Source organism: Sycon ciliatum, chromosome 11, assembly GCF_964019385.1.
Source record: "Sycon ciliatum chromosome 11, ocSycCili1.1, whole genome shotgun sequence".
Classification (NCBI taxonomy): Eukaryota; Metazoa; Porifera; class Calcarea; order Leucosolenida; family Sycettidae; genus Sycon; species Sycon ciliatum.
The window spans coordinates 23,125,769-23,131,768 of NC_088653.1; positions in this window are offsets into that span (position 1 = coordinate 23,125,769).

Sequence of the window (6,000 nt, forward strand, 5' to 3'; positions counted from 1 at the left end):
GCCCGGAAACAGTCCACTGGTATTGTGTTTGTCGATATGTCAAAAGCGTTTGATAAGGTTCGCCACCAAACGCTGTTAGATGATCTTCACGGAAAGGGTGTACGTGGCACTGCTCTGGCCTGGTTTGCCAGCTATTTGTCGGGTCGGAAACAACGCGTTAAAGTTGGTTCTTCATCGTCAAGCTACTCGGAGTGTTCAAGTGGTGTACCGCAAGGTAGCGTTCTCGGCCCGTTTCTTTTTTCTGTTTACATCAGTTCCATCGACTCTCATCTACCGCCTGGAATTTGTCACCAAGAATTCGCCGATGATATCACCTTAGATACATCATCATCCAGCCGTGCAGACATCAGCTCTAAGCTTAGTGTCGCATGTACGCGTCTCGCCGTCTGGCTCAATGGACGCGGTTTGAGCCTCAACGCCACCAAGACTTGTGTGCTGCACATTGCTCCTCGGAGCACCCTTGATCCCTTGCCGCCTGTGATATGCGATGGCGCTGTGCTCCCTGTTGTGTCGCAGACCAAGTACCTAGGCTTGATTGTAGACGATCGCCTGACTTGGAATAGCCACGTTACGCATATCTGTAAAACGTCTCGGCCGGTTATAGGAGCACTGTGGAGAAATCGGAAGTGTCTCTCTCTGCAGTCGAAGCGAATGGCGTACACGTCCATGGTAGAGTCCAGGATCCGCTATGGATGCTCAGCTTTCTTTAGCTCTCTCTCTCCAAGGCTAACGAGGAGAGGCTTCAACGCCTATGCAACCTAGCCCTGCGAGCCGTGTACAACCTGACCTCCCGTACCCGTAGGTCTCCCGTGTATGCTGAACACAACCTGCTTCGTGTACACCAGCTCTTGCGTGAGACAGTGTGCTCGCTGGTCTACCGGTGCCTACATTCCACCATGGAGCAGCCGCTGATCAGCGCATTATTTGGAGATTTCGTCACTCCGACTAGGGCTGGCCAAACGCGCGGCTCCCAACAACATCTGCTGCAGCTTCCATCCAGAACTCATCCCGTGTCTCTTTCTGCTGCACGCGTTTGGAACAGTCTTCCACCTGATGCGAGAAACATCACGTCCTCCCTCCAGTTCAAGGGTGTGTTGCACGCGTATTGTCTTACTGCAGCATGACAGCAACCCCCCTCCCCTATCTTGAGTATAGTACTAGTAGTATGTAGTAATCCTGATGCTCTGATACATGCCGAGGCTAGCTGTATGCTCAGTCTCCGGCTAGCTGTATGCTCAGTATACATTCTTGATCTTATCTTCTTCTTTTTTTTCTTTCTTTTTTCTTTAAAATGTTTTACTGCCAGAAGTCGTCTTCATAACAGTTATAAGGAGGCAGATATGCCTGTTTGTTGTACGACTTTAAATAAATCCAACCAACCAAGTGTCCGGGCAAGAGTGAGCCGTATTATGTCCGAAGTAGGGCAGCTAAGTCTGTACATCTACGCCTGGTTATCTGCAGGTGCTAGCGATCGCTAGCATTCAGCATCGAAATCAATGCCTTGCATTGCGGGAATGGAGTTCAGTCGAGCGAATCCGTCAAGACAAGATGACGAAATACATTATGTTGCTCCCGGTACCGCGAACCGGATAGCAACGGATGACTCATCGCCCCAGTGAATCAGTCATTAATTTTGTGATGTAACAGCTTTCTCTCCTATTCGTCAAGACTCACGAGGACGAGTGGTCAACCTGCAAAAAACATTGAAACGCTGCACGCTCGTCAGAAGAATCAAGTCTGCAAACTCTCCAAGAAGGGTCTTCGGCCAATCCTCCAACAGTGGTAGAAAAAAATGTAACCAAGCCCTTTGATCTTTTCTTTTTTTCCACAAGAAAGCCTATTGTTTCAATAGAGTGGTTTCACATCTCCATGTATCACATGACCATAAAGGACAGCCACGCCCGTGGCAGTCCACCTGGCCCCGGCTGTTTCAGCACGACAGCAGCTCTCGCCATGCCTCTACTCTAGTCTCCGAGTCTCCCCTGCAGCTCACTGAGTCGGTTTCTAAACGGTCTCATTCACTTGCGCTCTGCTCCTCCTCAGTGTCGGATGGCACACAAGCCCATGGGCTAGAGAACTGGCGGAGAGCGAGTGGGTGGCACACAAACCCGCACTTGAAGAACTGGCGGAGTGCGAGTGGATGGCACACGAACCCATAAAGAACTGGCGGAGAGCGAGTGGATGGTACACGAACCCACAAAGAACTGGCGAAGAGCGAGTGGATGGCACACGAACCCACAAAGAACTGGCGAAGAGCGAGTCATGGAACTACCAAAAGAACCAAGACAGTGTCGTAGCATCCTCAGCTCGGGTGCAGCGTTCATGTTCTGCATGCTGTCGCCGCTCCCTCGAACCTCTTATCCTGCACTCCGGCAAGGTGTGAATTGGAGACTTTGCGCTAGGGCCCAGTGTAATATGCCCGAAACTTTGCCGAAAATGCTTTTGGGAAATTCTCGTAAACCATGCCGAAAATGCTCCCAAACCTTGCCGTCAATGCTCGGAAAATGCTCACTTTTTTCGCAAGAATCGCTCTCTACAGTATCTTGATCTTCATCACTGTCATCCGAAACACACTCAATAAGAGACTTGCTCGAGTCTGCCATGGTAAACAATTCATAAACTACTCAACAAGAAGCTAACCCACGGAATGCGGAAGTGACATTCTTGTTTGGGAAGTTTTTCTTCTCTCAGTCTTCATACACAACGGCCAAGTGCTCCGTTTCCCCCAAAATGCTGCATCACGAGTAGAGCCCAAAGTGCTGGGTTCGCGGATTGTACTGAAAATGCTCAAAACAAATGCCGGCATATTACACCGGGGCCTACTATACTTTGCGGCAAATCACAGCGCACCTCACGTGACCTCACAGAGCAGATTGTGAAGAACGAACCGGACGCTGATGTCATGGATAGTGTTGCGCACGACCGAGAGCAAAAGGCAGTTGTTCACCAGCGTAACCGAGCATCCGCAACAACCAGAGCTAATGAGGTGCAGAGCAGGCTGCCGCCACTCCAACAGCGAGCCATGTCATTAACCAGAGAGAAGGGAGGCTCTAGTACGCTCACGTCCATCCCAGTATCGGAACATGGGCTGTGTATCTACAACATTAATGTAGTGTATGGAGACAACGTTTCGAAAACTTCTCTTTTCCCAACTCCAAAGATTATGTTCATTGCATATACACAAAATAGGAGATCCCCCCGATAGGCGTCAGCCTTTGGGTAATCCTGAAATAAAGATTATTATAATTATTATTATAATGTGTACGTATTAACTGGTTTGAGGGAAAGAGACAAACGGGAAAAGTCTGAAGAAAAAATTGACTGTCACCACCAGGACTCGAACCAGGGACCCTCGCTTGTAGCCAGCGATGCTCTAACCACTGAGCTATGGTGTAGTCGTCATCCCAGCAGAGGCCGTTCAACATTTTCTTCAGACTTGTGTACGGATTGCAATTTCACGGAGGCAACATTAAAATTAAAGGGGAAGTGCATCGATTTTTCGAGTATGGTCCAGAAGAAAGACAATTTGATATCGGTTCGAATGGCATATCTCTCGCTTCCATACGATAAGCCAAACTATTACTTGCCAAATCGCCAATTGTATACTCACGTTGCCATAGCGACCAGCGCAGTGATGACGTATGAAAGGCTTAGCTCCACCACAGAGAAGGTCGATCACTGCAGAATTTGGTCATTTTCAATTGGTTTATTGTATTCACGAAGTGAAAGAGGGGCTGTGTTCAATGCTGTTAGTGCAGTGAGCTGTTTGTTAGTAGTCCTCTCGGTCGTGTACTGGGACGTGACACCGACAGGAGGAAGCTGGAGTGCGGAGACACCAGCAGACAAGTGAAAATAGTGACGAACAAAATGCTGAAATCTTGGTTGGTACATACATGCATGAGACGTTCAGCATTTCCCCCAACCAAGGACCATGCCGTTTGCTCTTTCCACTTCCTGAAGATAAATGTGATGCTTCCTGGCAACTCTCCTATCTCTCGTAACATCTTCTGAAGCCAGGTGAGACGACGGGTGATGGAGATTGACGAATGAAATAATGTCGTAGGTTCGAAAGTTTGCTGAAAATGTCTCAGGAGAGATGGCGAATTCCAAGCATCTTGTCCTGAAGGAAACCATTTCCGAGGCACAGTCAGCCTAGGGAAATGCATGAGAAGGGCGATAAATAGTTCACGGCACTAACAGCATTGAACACAGCACTTCTTTCACATCGTGAATACAATAAAACAATTGAAAATGACCAATTCTGCAGTGATCGACCTTCTCGGTGGTGGAGCTAAGCCTTTCATACGTCATCACCTCGCTAGTCGCTATGGCAACGTGAGCATACAATTGGCGATTTGGCAGGTTTGGCTTATCGTATGGAAGCGAGAGATATGCCATTCGAACCGATATCAAATTGTCTTTCTTCTGGACCCTACTCGAAAAATCGTTGCACTTCCCCTTTAATGTTGTCTCCGTACACGTTTTTATCAAGACTAGTTTTTAGTTCTACCGGCCAGTTTCACCCAGGTTTCACCCAGGTTTCACCCAGGTTTCACCCAGGTTTCACCCAGGTTTCACCCAGGTTTCACCCAGGTTTCACCCAGGGGAGGGAGGGGAAAAGCATAGCACACTCACATACATCGTCCTCTTCCTCGTTCCGCTCGTCATCCGCACGGTCGTCATCACCTTCATCATCCTTCTCGTCCTCTGTCTCTTCACCGACCGTTTCGTCATCCAATTCGTCTTCTCCTCATCGCCGTGCTGCCAACCTGCTCCGTCTGATTCGCGTACACGGACTGCTGAATTTCCGTATTTTCCAGAGTTACCGCTCTGTGGGACTACCTTGAATGTTCGGCGGCGCTTACCCGGGCAGTATCTGCAGTGGCTGGGTGGCTGGCTAGAGGATCGCACCCTCATTCTGAACTCCACGAAGAGCCAAGTCCTGAGCATACACAGTGAAGCCATTTCTGTAAATTGCAATGGGACTAGTTTGCCTGCAGCAAGCAATGCAAAATACCTCGGAGTTCTGCTGGACAGCTCCCTCAACTGGCAGCGACACGTGGACAGCATCGCCAAGAAAGTATCTCAGAAGATCTAGGCGCTCTGGCGATCTAGGCGAGCATTAAGTCTGAAGGCCCGTACACAGTTCATGAAGTCCATCATCATGCCTGATCTGCTGTACGGGTCGTCAGCATTTTTCGCCTGCCTGCGACAGGAGCAAGTCTCTCGCTTGCAAGTCCTACAGAACCGAGCTGCCAGGGCAGTGTTTGGCCAGCCACCCTGGTCTCATGCTCAACCCCTCCTGACCAGCTTGCAGCTCTACAGCATTCAGGAGCTGCACAAGCAGAAGGTTCTGAGGTTTGTGTGGCGTTGCCAGCACAACCGCGCCAGCTCAGCCCTCCAGGACAAGTTTCAAAGTGCTCCTGGAAACACCACCTGCCTCCAGCAAGGACAGGGTTTGCGCATCCCGCTAGCCCGGTCAGCAGCAGGGACATCCCGTCCATCGCACTGTGGTGCCGTCCTCTGGAACACCCTCCCCAGCGAAGTTCGCCTACTCAACCGTCCCAGTGAATTCGCCGTAGCGGCACTGCCCTTCACGCTGGCAGGCTAGATCTGCAAACACCCTTCTATGTTCGCAATCCCATACTCCTTGGAGTAGTCTGCACGGCGCTGCTGCTGTTGTTGTTGTTGTTGTTGTTGCTGCTGCTGCTGCTGCTGCTGCTGCTGCTGCTGCTGCTGCTGCTGCTGCTGCTGCTGCTGCTGCTGCTACAGCAGCTACTGCCGTGGCTGTAGTTACAGTCCCTCTCGTTGTCAGGAAATGTTTGCTTATGCTACTCTTCATCCAATTAAATTCTTATTATGACTTTGTGTAGAAAAGAAAAGGACATATGGATACGAGTTAAGAGTGCTCTAATTTCAGAAATTTTCGGTGCTCAATATTTTCGGTATGAGGGCAACAGGCCAGGTTAGGTGAACAGAAATTTTCGGTACAGAGAAGCA